The following is a 17503-nucleotide window of genomic DNA, read 5'->3' on the forward strand; positions in this document are numbered from 1 at the left end:
AGAGAGCCCGATGCGGGGCTCGATCCCAGGACCCTGGGATCATGACCTGAGCCGAAGGCATTTAACCCACTGAGCCACCCAGGCACCCCAAAGGAGGCATATTTGTAGACGATACAATTGTACCTGTAAAGTACAAGAAAATTTTCTAAAAATGATTGCAAAAATAGAATTCAGTAGTTAAGTACAAATTTATTAAATATTTAATTATTTATTTTAGAGACAGGATGAGTGCAAGGGGCCAAAGGAGAAGGAGAGAATCTCAAGTAGACTCCAAGCTGAGCAAGGAGCCCAACCAACACGGGGCTCGATCTCATGACCATGAGATCATGACCTGAGCCAAAATCAAGAGTCAGACACTTAAACAACTGAGCCACCCAGGTGCCCCACAAACAATTGCTACCCTATATAAAATAAAACTTAAAAAATATAATGAAGTCCAGTTTTTATTAATTAAAAGCCAGGATAAAATACTTGGGAATAAGCAAGAAATTTCAAGATCTATAGAAAAAACTTTAAACTGTGAAAGATAGGATGTAAGATTTTTAATAAATTGTCTTATTCTGTGGGAAGGAAGAGAGAGCAGTTATCCCAAAATCAATCTACATGTTTATGAAATTTCAGTAAAAATATCAACCAGGTAGTTTTTGGAACTAAACTAACATCCCAAACTTGATAGGGAAAGTTTTAAAAGAATAGTCACAATAACCCTACCTAATGTTAAAATATGAAGTCACAGTTACTGGGGCACCTGGGTGGCTCAGTTGGTTAAGTGTCCGACTCCTGATTTCTGCTCAGGTCATGATCTCAGAGTCGTGGGACCAAGCCCCACATCCATCTGCTTGTCCCTCTCCCTCTGCTCCTCCCTCTGCTCACTCTGTCTCTCAAATAAAATCTTAAAATCACAGTTATTGAACCTGAGTACTATAGCTTTAGTAGGTCAATTAAAGTATAAAAAATAATTCCGTATGGAAGCTTAGTACATGATAAAGGAGCCTTTTTCCTTGTAACCTAGAGGGAAAATCTGGATTATTCAATAGAGTTCAGAAAATTCGGGGGAGTTGGAAATAATATATATCCCTAGCTCACATCTTACATGAAAATTTATTCTTGGTGGCTCAAGTGTATATTCAGAGAATGTTAATCTATAAACTGTAAAATAACCTCTGTGGAAGGCAATGTGGCAGTATTCACCAAAATTCAAAACAAAATTTAAAAAGCATTTCATTACTGAGAATTTATCCTTCATGAACCTCCCCCAAAATAAGAGTATTCATCATAGCAATATTTGTGATATTTAAAGATGGGAAGATCTCTTGAGTGTTCACTTTAAAAGAGTTTTTAAAATTCCCTTATTTTGGGTGCTTGGGTGGCTCAGTGGATTAAAGCCTCTGCCTTCGGCTAGGGTCATGATCCCACGGTCCTGGGATCGAGCCCCACATTGGGCTCTCTGCTCGGCAGGGAGCCTGTATCCCCTTCTCTCTCTCTGCCTGCCTTTCTGCCTACTTGTGATATCTGTGTGTGTGTGTGTGTGTGTGTGTGTCAAATAAATAAATAAAATCTTTTTTAAAAATTGCCTTATTTCAACAAAGTAGAATACTAAGCAAGTGACAGAATACCTTAGGATGCTGCTATTTAAGTGAAAATAGTGGGGGATGTATATATGTGTCTTTTTTTTTTTTTTAATCTGTAATCTATCTCCCAAAGGATATATCATAAGTGCGTAACAGTGATTTCATAAAGAAGGAAACCAAAAGAATATAGGAGAAGAAGTGGATTCATTTTCACTTTTCACACTTTTCTACATTTTCTTATATTTTATACCATGTGCATGTATTACCTACTCTAATCATTGTAAAATAATGTTTAGGGGAAATGCAAAATAAAGTAAATATGGAAAAAGGAAGCTTTTGCTTAAGTAGTAGGAATGCTTTTATAATCAGAACCTGGTTCAAGTTCTAACCATGCCACTTGCTAAAAGTCTAACCTCAAATTATTTCTTTAAAGTATTTTTTTTTAAGATTTTATTTATTTATTTGACAGAGAGAAATCACAAGTATACTGAGAGGCAGGCAGAGAGAGAGAGAAGGAAGCAGGCTCCCTGCTGAGCAGAGAGCCCCATGCGGGACTCGATCCCAGGACCCTGAGATCATGACCTGAGCCGAAGGCAGCGGCTTAACCCACTGAGCCACCCAGGCGCCCTCAAATTATTTCTTCTTTCTAAATGTCAGTTTCCTTGTTGATACCATATGAACAAAGAGAGCCTACTAGACATGGTTGAAGTGAAGATTAAATGAGATCTCTAAAAAACTAAGTGCAGTGTCAGGTAAATGTGAAGGGCCCAATGTAAATTGTGGTTATTGTTACTATTTTGTAATTTAATCCTCAAAACTTTTTGTGAAAAAAGAAGAAAGCCTGTTGTTTTGGTTGCCTCACCCCCATTTTACAAGTGAGGGAAGTGGGGTTTGAGTCAGTAATTTCATATCTCATTTTCTTCCATTCATATCTGGATTCAGAAAGAAAAATATTATGACATGTAAGCTCCTAATTTGAGGCAGCAATTCCAGTAAAGTTTGTTGTCTAGACAAAATGGGTTACAAACCCTAGCTTTTCAAGAATTGATTATTACACATTGACCATAATATTGTTCTTCCCACTGACAACCATCTTATTATTCAGTAAAAGGTAATATATGAGAGTGTGTGTAAAACAGCCATAACTCTAGAAAACCACTCATGAGGCTAGTTTAAGAGTGCTCAGTCCTATTCAATCCACTATAATTAAGAGTGTTAGGTGGTGGTGGTGGTTTTTTTTTGTTTTTTTTGTTTTTGTTTTTTTTTATAAACCAAGGATAAGTGTGATAGAGTAACATTCCACTCTCCATTTCTTGGTTCCAGGGCACTACTGTATTGCATTACTGTCTTTAGTTTTTTTCAATGGCAAGGAGTTTCCCAATCCAGAGAAGTTTGATCCAGGACACTTTTTGGATAAAAATAGCAGCTTCAGGTAAATAGAATACTTTGTGCCTTTTTTCCATGGCAAATACAAATAAATCCACAGAAGTCATACACATGCACATTCTGGACAGTTTTTAGCTTCGCTGAATTTATGGTATAACTCAGTAATCTACTAGTGATAGGAAAGTCAATCAAATCAAATTGTTATAACTCTCCAAATCTGGATGAAACCATTTAAGTATGTACACCAGTAAGATCAGATAGGTCCTCCAGGAACTATTTTGTTGTTTGGTAATTGAGTACAATGCAGGTTTTTATTTTTTATTTTTTTTTTAAATATTTTATTTATTTATTTGACAGAGAGAAATCACAAGTAGATGGACAGGCAGGCAGAGAGAGAGAGAGAGAGAGGGAAGCAGGCTCCCCGCCGAGCAGAGAGCCCGACGCTGGACTTGATCCCAGGACCCTGAGATCATGACCTGAGCTGAAGGCAGCGGCTTAACCCACTGAGCCACCCAGGCGCCCCACAATGCAGGTTTTTAAAGAAACCAAAGAAGGGCAATCCAAATCAGGTATCATGTATTACCAGATGACAAAGGAATTTGCTTTTGCCAACTTTTGTTGATCTCCCCTTTGTAATACAGACTTCTAAAACAAAATGTACAAGTTCTTTTCTTTTTTGTAAACTATTAATCATTATTAATTTTCTGATTCCTAGAGCCAGGGACCATCAAAAAGACCTTGGCCATTTAATCTTTCTTCCCCTCTGAAATTTAGAGCCCCATATACCCTTGCCTCTGTGCAGGAGCTGGTTGGCTCCCAGTTACTGTTTTCCATAAGTTCATAAAAATAATTTAGGATTGGTCAGTACACATTTTTTTTCCTTGTTATCTAATCATTTGATTTGATTTGATTTGTATTTTCAAAAATAATGGTTGATATGTTTTGCTTCTAATTACAATGATAGTAGGTGTTTAACATAAAAAGTAGAAAATGAAAAAAGCAAAATAAATAAACACCCTACAGAGATAATCACTGTCAATATTTTACTGTATATACTAGGTGCTCTCGATCCTTCCATCACTCTTTTCTCTCCAACCACCAGCCAGCCCTTTTCTGTGGCACTGCCAACTGCAAGTTGGGTTGAGACCCAGCAGCAGGAGCAGGAAGAGCCAGAACTGGGAGCTGGATGTGGTCCGGGAATCCATGGCCTAGTGTTAGGGAGGTGGCAAGAAGAAAGTCAACTACTATGATGGTGATACTCGAAATTATTATTATGGACTGGATCAGCCCATGAAACCTCAGAATCCTCATGGCTCTGTAACTTGCTGCTAAGTTATGGCCTACATAAAAAAATGGAAATACACAGTCCCCATAAAACCACTGGAAATGGCAAAATACCACAGTGGCATTTTGGCAAAACCACATCAAATGTTTATATTCAATAAGACCAGATAACATGTCTGGCTATAGTAAGCAGATGCAGAAATTTAGTGTTGGAGATAATTGTCCAGAGTTCAATGGACTAAGTTTTGTCAGCCCTCAGTTGGTGCTTGGGGCTGTGAAGTTAAACCAACAACAAACCAACATGGCTGTTACCTGGGCTGGAGGATTCCATCATACTAAGAAATCAGAAAAGTTAGGATTCTGTTGTGTTAATGATATTGTACTTGCCATCCTTGAGTTACTGAAGTATCATCAGAGAGTCTTATGTATTATTACTGATATTCATCACAGTGATGGTGCTCAAGAAGATTTTTATGCAACAGATCGTGTAATGACCGTTATTCCAAAATATAGGGAATACTTAGCTGGAAGAGGAGACATGAGGGATATTGGTACAGAATAGTCTGTATTCTGCTGTCAACTTTCCAATGAGAGATGGTATGGATGATGAGTCAGGGAGTTTTGTAAACCTATTATCCTGAAAGTGATGGAGGTATATCAACCTAGTGCTGTGGTGTCACAGTGTGGTGCAGACTCATTATTTGGTAATAGACTTGGTTGCTTCAGTCTGATCGTCAAAGGTCATGCCAAATGTGTAGAAGTGGTAAAAACTTTCAATATGCCAATACTGATGCTTGGGGGAGGTGGATAGACAATCTGTAATGTTGCTCGATATTGGACATATAAGACTACAGTTGCCTTCAATTGTGAGGTTCCCAGTGAATTGCCATATAATGATTACGTTGAGTATTTTGGGCCAGACTGCAAACTGTATATTAGTCCTTCAAACAGGACAAGCCAGAACACTATGGAATATACGGAAAAGATAAAACAGCATTTATTTGAAAATTTACACATGCTATGTCATGCACCTGGCATCCAGATGAAAGCTATTCCGGAAGATGCTATTCATGAAGACAGTGGAGATAAAGATGGACAAGAATCAGAAAAGAAAATTTCTATTTGAATATCAGATAAAGAGAGAGCTTGTGATGAGGGATTCTCAGATTCTGAGGATGAGGGAAAGGAGGTCATAGAAATGTGACTATCATAAGGAAAGAGCAAAGAAAACTAGAACCAAAGAAGACAAGAAGGATACTGGGGGCGGGGGGGAGTAGATGTTAAGGAAGAAGGGCAAGAGTGGTGAACAAACAGATGCCAAAAGAGCCAAATCAGAACAGCTCAGCAACCTTTGAATTTGAGAGTCTCCCCATTTCAGAAGCCATAAAAAGGAGAGAAAATATTGGAGAGAAAGTTTTTTCCTTTTGAAGGCTCCTGGATTCATTTTATACTAGTTTGGCATGGACTGTGTTTATTTTCAAAATGACTTTTGCTTTTCTTGGCAAATTTTTTTGTGACTTTTCTAACTATAATGAAAAATTTCTCTTCTCCATCGTGCTTTATGAAATAGTATTTAAAAATTGATGTTACTTTGTCAAACAATGATCTACTAAAGAAGTAGTAGATCTGAACTGATTTTTCCATGTTTTATAATTTTCTTTATTAAAAAAAATTATAGTTGAGAAAAAAAACAAACTATAAAACTATAGTAATTAACAATGTGTGACACTGGTGTATAAATAGACATATAGATTGAAGATCCAGAAATAAAACTTCACACTTATGGTCAATTGATTTTCAACAAGGGTATCAAGGCAATAGGGAAAGAATAGTCTTTTCCACAAATGGAGCTGGGACAATTGGATATTCACATGCAAAAGAATGAAGTTGGACCTCTTCCTTAAACCATACACAAAAATCAACTCCCAAGTGGCTCATAGACCTAAATGTCAGAGTTAAAACTATAAAACTCTTAGAAGAAAACATAGTAGTAAATCTTCATGACCTCGAGTTACGTAGTAGGTTCTTGAAATGACATCAAGAGCACAAGTAACAACAACCAAAAAAATGGATAAGTTGGACTTTATCAAAATTTTAAACTTTTGTGCTTCAAAGGACAACATCAAAAAAGAGACAACCCACAGAATGGGAAAAGATATTTGCAAGTCATATACAGTATGGGACTTGTACCCAGAATTTATAAAGAACTCTGGTAACTTGGTAATAAAAAGATAACCCAATTTAAAAATAGGCAAAGGGCTTGAATAGACATTTCTCCAAAGAAGATATACAAATGGCCAATAAACAAACAAAAGGTTTCTCAAGATTGTTAGTTACCAGAGAAATGCAAATGAAAGCCACAATGAGATACCACTTCACACCCACTTGGAAGACTAAAATAAGGACAGGTAAGAACAAGTACTTACAAAAATAGGGAGAAGTTAGAATCTTCATAAATTTCTGCTAGGAATGTAAAATGGGGCAGCCAGTTTGGAAAACAGTTTGGCAGTTCCTCAAAAGTGCTAAGCATAGAATTACCATATGAACAACAATTTCACTCCAAGGTGTATACCCAGGACAAATAAAACATGTCCACACAAGAACTTGTACAAGAGTATTCATAATAGCATTATTCATAGTAAACAAAAAGTGGAAGCAACCCAAATGTTTATCTACTGGTAAATGGATAAACAAAATGTGGAAGAGCCATACAATGGAATATTATCTGACCATTAAAAGGAAATGAAGTACAGATATATGCTACAATATGGATGAACCTCAAAAACATTATTCTAAATGAAAGAAGCCAGACAAAAGATCACATTTTGTATGATTCCATTTATATGAAATGTCCATAACAGGCACATCTATAGAGACAGAAAGTGGATTCATGATTGTTTAGGGCTAGAAAGTGATGGCAAATGAGCACACTGTTTTCTCTGGGTGGTAGGAAGGGGGCTGATGAAAATAGTCTAAGATCCGATTGTAGTGATGACTGTACAACTCATTTTCTAAAAACCACTGAACTTTACCCTTAAATGGGTGAATTTTATAGTATGTGAATTATATCTTAAAAAAATTTCTTTTATAAAAAAAAATATATATATATATATACAATGCAAAATAATTTGCACAGGTTGTCCTGATAAAATAGAAGCATGACGACTAGTAAGTACTTCTTGGCTTATAGGTAATCTTCTAAACCCCGCCTAAGGTCATGCAGTGTCAAGACTCAGGTTCCAAAAGGCATGCTGGAATATCAGAAGTATGGAATTGGAACAGGCCAGTAAGGAGAAAGGAAAAGCCCCAGTCCTAGGCACAACCAGAACTGGAAGGAATTGGGCCACTTTCGGGGAGTCACCAGTCCAATCTAGAGTTTCCAAGAGGGGTTGGTGAACTTTGGCTGGACTGAGGTTGATATAAGAGGAGGATTTGATACCAGGCATAGGTCCTGGTATCAGGTAAACAGTAGGTAATTCTACAAATTTGCAATCACAAGAGAAAGATTTAGGGCAAAATACCTTTGGTCTCAGTGATGTCAAAGTTTAAGTCTCCAGGCCTTTACATAAGGGTACCAACATTATATTCAGGTAGTCAGTTCTAGTTCTGATTTTTTCATGGACTAGACTGGACTCAACTTCATATTCGTGGTTGTTTAGGATGTTTAGGATGAAATAACTCTTATGAATTTCCATTCTCAAGGCTCTTAAAAGCCAAACTCAAGAAGCTTGCTCAAGCCTCTCTTACCTATCTGTCTGTTAGTTTCAAATATGGAGGGATAGGTTTGATCTTCAGGGATGATCCAGTTGCTCAAACTGAAAAAATTTTCCTCCTGCCTTAGATAACAATTATTTTTATCTTTAGGGTTAGTGCTTGCTTCAGGAGGGAACATAGAATAGAACAAAGCTAACAGATTTTAATCTGATCATTTGGGACATATGCTAGCTATGTGACTTAGGGCAGGACCAGACTTTCTCAATCTTCATCTGAAAAGTAAAATTAATAACTCTTACTTTCCAAGTTTAGGAGGTCGAGGATGAGTGAAATGTGTATATTTTCTCTGATAATTAGAACTAATAAGTGATGGTTTTTTACACTCAAGTCTCTGAAAATTCTCCCACAGCCAATGCAAATTTAGGTTTTTAGAGATTCTTGGTGAGCCATTCATTGCTTTTTCCCACTCTGTTTCCTGGATTAATGTATGAAATTCCAGGCTTAGGCACTATTCAGTCAATTAATATTTGTTCATTATATTTCTCTGGTATAATAGTGATGCTGGATTTCTCTTATACTTATTATAATACTGTATTTCTCTGAATTTAAATACATTTCAGTTTCAGAGACACTAAAATATGAACTAAGAGCACCTTAAAATCAATAAAATACAGTTGCCCCCTACTACATTTGGACCCATGGTCTGTTACTGGTCCAGTTGGCAGGCTGCTCAAAGTCTAACATATGTTAGTCCCTTCATCCCAGATAACCAGGTCACTTAGACTCAGCCTCCTCTTTTTCAGTTAACCTGCATGATACCCTTATACCTGATATGATGTATCAGTAAACACACATTACATTAGTTTTTTCAAACTCAGAAAGAACCACTTTACCCCAACAAGGAGGATTACACAGGTACAGGCTATTGACAAATTGGGCAATACTGGTACACAAAACGGATTCAGAGTCCATGCTATGCCTGCTTTCCACTAGCTGGAGAGAAGTCTGAGTCAACATGTCACTGAATCAATGATTGCCCTATTGGAAGTAGGGTTAGTGGGGGCATGTGGAAGAGCCTGGGTTTCTGGAATTCCACTTAGTCATTTCCTGCCCTGTTCTAAAGTCAACAAAATGTAAATGCAGAGGAGAGAGTTCATTATTAGTTACTGCTTTTCAACATTTGTTTAATTCTGTTATACAATTCAAGTATAGGTGTGGGACTGGGAATCCAGAAACGAGATATTATCCCTGGACTTAAGGGAGGACAAACAAATAAGCCAACAATTACAGCATCATGCTATGTTTGTAGAGAAGTATGCACAGGGTTTATGGAAACACGAGGGAAGGACACTGAAATCAGACCGGGGTAAAGGAAAGGAGAGGTTTAGAGAAAATGATGCCTAAACTTAGTTTTGAAACACAAATAGGAGTCAGCTTCCCGATGAAGAGAGAGGAGATCTCAACCTCTTTTCTGTTGGTGTATTTTAACATAATTCTTAAAGATTGGGGGCAATACCGTGGAGGCTTTTGAAAGATTGTGGGTTGCTTGGTATGACTAGCAGGAAGGAGAGGTCATTTGGGGAAGAGAGGCGATCTGCTGTGGCACAAGCAGTAAACACCAGGCTTTGGAGGGCCTTGTTGCCAGGCAAAGAGGTTTAAACTTAACTGAGGAGAGTAGAGAACCAGTAAAGGATCTGAACAGTGACGAGAACAGGAAATTTGGTGTGGTTTGCACTGAAGAAAAATGACGCTGGCTGCTGTGTGACATGTGCAGCCGGAGGGATTTGAATCCTAGGCAGGAAGGCAGATGCAGTCCAGGATGAATGAGAACAGAGCTGAGACAGTGGCAGTGGAGGTGAAGAGCAAGGGCAGTGGTGAGGACAATCAAGAAAGAGAATGGAGAGGCCTTAGTGAGTGAATACATTTGGGAAGTGGGTGAGAAGGGAGCATTCAGAACAGCTCCCATGTTTTTGACTTGGGCAACAGGTGGTGCCATTTCCCAAGAAGAGCGGTTAAGGGAGAAGAGAAGCTATGTTTGGATTCAAAGGGGTTGCATTTGAGGTCCCTGAGGAACAGGCAAAAGGAAGAAAGCATTCTAATCAAGGCAGCAAGAAATTAGTAAATACAGCTAATATATACATAGCACTCTACAGCTTATACAGAACTTTTATTGAAAAGTGAGACCCAATGAGCAGATAGTATGTATGTGGGGTGGGAGGGGAGGGTATCTGGAGAACAGCTGCTTTCTAGAGAGCACTGAACGTCCAACACTGGGGACTGGGCTGGATTCAAAAAGTAGGGGAAACACCAGGAGGACTTGAGCTTCTACAAAATCCCAGAAGGGCTGCATTTAGGAAAAAAGGTATTCAAGAGTACTTATTCTGAAAAACTGGAGTTAAAAATGTAGGAAAGGGGCATTTTGAATTCACTTCCAACTTTTGAAACAAGCTGAAAGCAAAATAAAAGAGAAAAAAGGTAAAAACACCTTTCCCTTTCAATAAATAAGGAAAATGTTATAAAACAAAACTGTAAAGAATGACTGCCAAATGAAATTAATTTTCATCTAAAATATGTGAGCACACAAAGCCAACACATTCTTGCATAGACTCTGGAAAAGAGACCAATTCACGTAAAATTAAGTGTCATGTTCCTGGAAAGTGCATCCAGTGACTCTCTGTGAGTAGATTGACAGGGTCTAAGGTCTGACTAAGGTGGGTCAGAGATGATCAGTGTTCTGCAGTCTCTATCCTCTCTTTTTATTGGAATAGAACCTCTGATTTTAGCTGGGCTCATGGCTGTCTGGGGTAAACACTACATTTACCAGCTTCCCTCGCGTATAGATATGACCATGTGACTACCTTCTAGCCTATGAGGTGGAAGTGGAAGCCATGTGTAAAACTGGGAAGTTTGCCTTTGTTTTTATTTTTTTTCAGCAGCTTTATTGAGATATAATCCATACACCACATACAAATGGAATCATGTAAGATGTAGGTTTTCATTCAGCATAGTGTTTCCAAGGTTCATCCATGTTATAGCATGTATTAGTACTTAATTATTTTTATTGCTGCATATGTGTACACCACATTCAATTTATCTGTTTCCACCAACAGTGTGTGAGGGTGGGAAGTTTGCTTTTCAAGGAAGAAGGTGGGTTCCTTCCTGGTGGCTGGAATGTAAATATCCTGGTGGCGCTGGGACATCTGTCCACACATAAGATGCATTTCTGTGAAGTAAGATTGCTAGAGCAACAAATGAAAAGGGGCCTAGGCCATTTGATGATCACAGTGGTCTTCAACGGCTTGCTTCCAAACTCCACTCACTTGAGAAAGAAGTAAAGCTACAATCTGTCGACATTTTCTATCTAATCTTAATGGGTATAGGGAGTTGAGGGGCAGGGACACTCCTGGAAAATCAGAATATAAAGAAAAGCCATTCAGGAAGGCAGAATATCAGGGAGGTGACTGAAGGAAGAACTTAGGAAGAAAAATAAGAGAGAAAAATAAAGCCATCACGAAGAGCTCAGCACAGCCTCGAAGTACCAAGAGTGCATGGCTTTTTTGAGGCCTCTAATGTCAAGAATGGTAGAATAGACAAAACACCGAAAACCTTGATTTTATGGCAGTCTTGACTAGTAAACAAAAGTTACTGTGAAAACCAGACAAATGCACTTTAGTTATCAACCTAATACCATGGAAAAAAGAACTTTTTTCATGTTTAAATTACATTTCTGTTGAGGTCTTTTTTCATCTCTACAAATTTGCTCTTAAATATGTAATGATGGGAAACAATAAAATTAATTTTTTTTTCCTGAAAGAAAACCAAGGGAGGAGGAAGGGAGGAAGAGAAGCCACAGGTTTTAAACAATGATAATAAACATTTGTACCATTTTAAATCTAAAAGACAGCTCAACGCTTGTGACAATTGAACACAGAACTGAATATAAATCTTATAGCATCAAGTAATGTGACTAACATAATCTGGAGCCACTGGACTGCAAAGGAGCTTTTAGAAGAAAGGAGAGCTCACTTCATGCTATCCTTCTGTCTAATACTCTTGGAATAAAATCTGAACCGCTTTCCATATGAACCAGTTGTGTGCCACCTCCCTACTCTCCTCTCAGATGTGTGTGGCCTCTTTGGTCTCTAAGCTCCTGCACTATCTTTTCCTCCAGTGTCCAAAACCGTCAACAGGTACTGCGTCTGCCTGGATTGCTTGCTCTCTGTTCCCGGAGATTCCCCTGACTCCTTTAATGATACAAAACTCAAATAAATTTGTCACTTGCACAAGACAGGCCATCTCTGACCCCCAATCCAAATCAGCCACCCCAACACACCCTAGCCTGCCTTGGGCCCGTCTCTATCACCACATACTGTTTTATTTTCTTCATAAATAAAACCTGAAAATGTCTCAGTCATTAAGTATTCACTGTTTATTTTATGTCTGCTATACCACCTCCCCCACAGACCATGAGAGTGGGATCTTGCCTGTCTTACTTTCTAGCCCCACACCAGACTTTGACATGAAGTGGTCAATATATTTTTGTTAAGTGAATAAATGAACAAACAAAAATTGTTCCCACCTAAAAGTGAAGTATGTGGTTGAAAAACCTAACAGTGTTAACAATCACCATCCCTTAATGATTTCTATACTTTTCTTTTTTTTAGAGCCATTTTCTTTAGAGACATTATTTGGCAACTATTATTTCATCTTATGAAGGACGTTTTTTGAAAGGTAAGCAATTCCTTTGGCTTTATTTTGACTTGTTTTGTTGTTGTTGTTGTTAAGTATAAGAAATATTCAGGGCACCTAGGTGGCTCAGTCATTAAGTATCTGCCTTCAGCTCAGGTCATGAACCCTGCATCGGGCTCTTTGCTCCATGGGAAGACTGTTTCTTCTCCCACTCTAGGTAGCTTTTGCGTCTCTCTCTGTCAAATAAATAAAGAAGTTCTTAAAAAAAGGAAATATTCAAGATAGTCATTTTTATTTTTAAAAGCATAAAGGCTATAATACCTTTTTAAATAAAATTATCTATCCTTCTATTTGAAAATTCATTTAACAAACGTTTATGGACCACCTAGTATGTGCTAAGCATCATTCTAAGCATTGAGGGAGAGCAGGGATACAAGACAGTGATCCTGACTTCACACAACTTACATCTTAGTAGTAGATACAACAAACAAAAACAAACAAAAAAAGGAACAACTAATTGCATAATATGCCTTTAGGTAATGAAGGTATTACAAAGAAGAGTCAAGTAAAGGGATAGAGAATGGAAAGGGGTGGCAGCCAGGGACTAGTTTAGGTAGGTAGGAAGATCAGGGCCAGCTTCTCTAAAGTAGTGGTATTTGAGCATGAACTTAAATGATGTAAATGGAGAAGCCACACAAAGATGTAGGAGAAGAGAATTCCAGGCACAGGAAACAGCAAGTATAAAGGCCCTGGGGAAGAAATAAGCTTAGTACATCCAAGGACTATAAAGGACATTGTTACTGTTGCTGACTAGGCATGTATGAATTTTTTATGTTAAGTAAAACAGTGGGAAATCACTGAACTGTTTTGAGTTGGAAAGTAATTCAAAACTCTGGCTCTGGTATAGTTAATAAAACTAGTGTACCAAAATAGAAACAAGAAGAATATTCGAGGACACTATTGTCATTATTCAAGCAAGAAATACATGGTCGCCTAGCCTAGGATGATGGTGGTCAAGGTGAGAGAAGTAGTTTCCAGATGTATTTCAAAACAGAATCCATATAACTTGGTGACATGAGGAGTGAGATAAAAAGAGGGATTATGGGGGCGCCTGGGTGGCTCAGTCGGTTGGGCCACTGCCTTCGGCTCAGGTCCTGGTCTCTGGATCCTGGGATTGAGTCCTGCATTGGGCTCCTTGCTCGGTGGGGAGCCTGCTTCTCTCTCTGCCTGCCTCTTTGCCTGCTTGTGTGCTCTCTCCCTCTCTCTCTGTCAAATAAATAAATAAATAAATAGAATCTTAAAAAAAAAAAAAAAAAGAGGGATTATGGATGAGTCCTAGGCTTTGGCTTGAGAAATGGGGTCAATTGTGGTAATATTTGCCAGTCTGAGGAAGCAGAGGAGGGAAGGAGCAGATTTTGAGTCATCCCAATAGTGGTTACCAACAGTGGTTATTCCTAGTTGATTCCTAGCATCTTATTTTTATCCTTATTCTTTTCTATGTTGTCTACATTTTTATAACAAGTATATTTCCTTTTTACACAAGCATATAAAGTCATTTTAAAAGAAAATTCTTTTCAAGTGCCCTTAAGAACAGGAAGACAAATTGGAGGCTGTTTCATAATGTAACCAGGCCTATGTGATAGTTCTGGCACTGTGGAGAGTTTTGGAGACAGAAAGCTAATTTATCTCCAGATTTGCCAAACATAAGTTATATGATCTGGGAAAATCATTTAAATTTTAAGGGTTCTCATAAATGTAAATGGGATATAATGGTCCCCCAAGAAAGACTCAGATAAAGATCAGATGGGGTTATGTAAGAGCTTTGAATCATTCCATCATTCACTCACTCAGCAAGTATTTATGGGAAACCTACTACATCCAGACCCTGCTCTGGTTGTTAGAGACACATCAGAAAATAAAAGAGATCAATTCTCTACCCATGAGGAATTTCTATTCTTACAGGGAGAGAAGACAATAAATAGACAAATATACAGTATGTCAGATGTTAGTAAATGCTTTGGAGAAATATTAAGCAGGGCAAGATGAAAGGGAGCGCTATGGGAAAGGACTGGTTTCCCCTCATCCAGTTAACCCACCATCATTTAGTGGCATTTGTGGACACAGTCTGCATCTGTAAAGTTCTGCTCTGGCTTCAGAGACTGGAGAGGGTGGGTGCTATTTGGCAGGAATGCCTCATAGAAATCCTAGTGGATTTCCCTAGATGGGAAGTGGGCAGTTGGAAATACAGTTCTGGAGTTTAGAGAAGTAGGAGCAAGAGACCTCAATGTGAGAATCATTGGGATTTGTGGATGAGATCATCTGTGGGTAAGCACAGATAGGGAGGAGAAATCCAAGAACAGACCCTGGCACATTTCCATGTGATTGGGATGAAAAGAAAATAAGAGGCTCTTCCCTCTCAAAAACATCCCAAACACTCCACCGTTTTTCTGGGGTCACCATCTGCTCGTTCAGATCTCAGATCTTAGTTCATGCATTATCTTCTTCCTTCATTCTTCAATTTATCTAACACATTGTCCAGGAATCACATGGTGAACAGTAAGATAAGTTAGTCTTGGCCTTCACTGAGTTTGCCTTCTACTGTGGGAGATAGCTAATAAATAAATAAACAAGAAAAGAAATAAGCAAGATAATTACAGACTGACAAGTGAAATACTCTGACTAAAATAAACAGGAGATAAAACCAAGCATAACCAGGGAACCCTGTTAGGTTGAGATGATCAGGGGAAGGTCCCCAGGTGACAAGCCTCAAGAAGAACATTCCAGCAAGGAGAACTGGAAGGGGCTTGGTCTTTTATGAGGATTGCCTTCCCTTATTCTCCACACCCGGCCAGGTTTTCTTCACCCCTCACTTATAACACTTAACATCCAAATCTCCGTGGGGTGCCTGGGTGGCTTAGTGGGTTAAAGCCTCTGCCTTTGGTTCAGATCATGATCCCAGGGTCTTGGGATCGAGCCCCACGTCGGACTCTCTGCTCAGTGGAGAGCCTGCTTCCCCCCCACCACCACCCCTGCCTGCCTGCCTCTCTGCCTTCTTGTGATCTCTGTCAAATGGATAAATTTAAAAAATAAAATCTTTAAAAAAAAAAATCCAAATCTCCAAGAGTGGTTGCTGATGTGAATGGAGCTGGACGTGTGATTCATTTATAGGCCCAGCCCACTAATATTTATTTAGCAGGGTTAAATGATGAGATTGCTCTGCAGAAACTCAGAGTTACTGCTGCATTAGAAAATTTAAAACTTAGATAACTGGAAGTGTGGGTTGGGAAACCACAATCTTCCCCTTCTCTCTCTCTCTTCTCCCACTCTCCACTCCCTCTCTCCTTTGTCTGGGGTCTAGGGAGGAGTGACAGGAGGAGGAAGGATGACTGCTCCCCACCTCCTTACTTGATGTGAATATCCTTTTACCTCCTCCCACTCCTCCGTAAGTTTTCATGTACTCCTTTCTTTGCTCATATTTCCCTGGTGGGAACTTACTTCTGCTACATATCTGTAACCCCTGGAACTGGCTAAGTAGAATGTTGGGCTCACTGCCAGGGGGTGTGGAGTCCAGGCCCTCCCCGACTACTTATGTGACTCTGGGCAAATCCCTCCTCTGAAATGGGAATTATTGCAGCCGTCTCCCCAGGCTCTGTGGGGAATAAGTAAGGAATGAGTTGGTACCCCGTAGGGAAATGGAGAATTGTGAAATATTGGAAACTTCTTGGTCCAGACGGGGGCAGCTTTGAGGATACCGAGAACCCAGAAAGAAGGAAATTCCCCAAATTCACCCTCCTTCTCACATCTCATCACTGTGGCTCTGACCCTCCTGCCTTCTTCTTTTACCTGGGTAATTCCACCATCTCAAGATTAGCTGATAAACAACCTGAATTCCATCTGTAAACTTCATTGGGCCTTGCCTTATAACATCACATACTCACAGGTCCCAGGAATTCGGTTGTGGACATCTTTGGGGGCCGTTCTTACAACTACCTCAGAAGGAGAAAGGACCCTCTGATCTACTTCACCTCCCACATGCCGTCGCTGACCCTCCCAAGCTAAGTTACATGACTCTGCTTAGTGGTCCCAAGTGCTTACACCCACCAATTTCCCCCCAATGTTTTGCTTGCTCATTTGTAGTTTTCAAGACTGCCTTTTCCGCTCTTGACTGTCTGTCACTTCACCAGAATGTAAGCGCCCCATGGACAGGAGCCTTTGTTGGTTTTATTCTAGATCAAAAATAATAATAGTAGGGGTGCCTGGGTGGCTCAGTGGGTTAAAGCCTCTGCCTTTGGCTCAGGTCATGATCCCAGGGTCCTGGGATTGAATCCTGTGTCGGGCTCTCTGCTTAGTGGGGAGCCTGCTTCCGCCTCTCCCTCTGCCTGCCTCTCTGCCTACTTGTGATCTCTGTCTGTCAAATAAATAAATAAAATCTTAAAAAAAAATAGTAAAGCTGTTAGCATTTAGTAGTAGAGGCCTTATATATATGTTTGTTGAATGAATGAACTATATTGCCATCATCTAGCATGGTCTCTAGCACAGAACAAATGCTCCCTGCTGCTGCTACTGCTATCAATACTGCTAATAATATGTATTGAGCCCTTATGATGTGCCAGGCACTGTGCCAAAGGCCTTGCATGCATCGTCTTGGCTGACCCACCCAACTCATGAGAAAGGAACTTTTTCCTCTCCATCCTATACAAAGGAAACAGAAGTTTAGAGAAGTTAATTAATTAGCCCAGGGTCAAATGGCCTAAGAGGGAGTTGAACTTGTATTTAAAATTATATCCTTGTGCATTATGCTGGGTAAAATAAGTCAGACAGAGAAAGACAAATACTGTAGATCTCACTTATATGTGGAA

At 39.2% G+C, this 17503-nt stretch overlaps 1 long non-coding RNA gene and 1 pseudogene across 2 annotated transcripts; both read left to right on the top strand.

Annotated features, from left to right (window-relative positions):
• The first annotated feature begins 2168 nt into the window (after positions 1 to 2168).
• On the top strand, positions 2169 to 16916 carry LOC106005519. Of its 2 annotated transcripts, none has more exons than XR_001178922.2 (3): positions 2169 to 3003; positions 12620 to 12686; positions 16585 to 16916. It is a non-coding gene; the product is annotated as an uncharacterized LOC106005519 (long non-coding RNA). The 2 variants fall into 2 exon arrangements; XR_006603198.1 differs by lacking the exon at positions 2169 to 3003 and adding an exon at positions 3393 to 3526.
• LOC101670894 lies at positions 4161 to 6013 on the top strand (annotated as a pseudogene).
• Positions 16917 to 17503: the final 587 nt, after the last annotated feature.

This window comes from Mustela putorius, unplaced genomic scaffold (assembly GCF_011764305.1).
Source record: "Mustela putorius furo isolate JIRA1106 unplaced genomic scaffold, ASM1176430v1.1 tig00003909_pilon_pilon_pilon, whole genome shotgun sequence".
Classification (NCBI taxonomy): domain Eukaryota; kingdom Metazoa; phylum Chordata; class Mammalia; order Carnivora; family Mustelidae; genus Mustela; species Mustela putorius.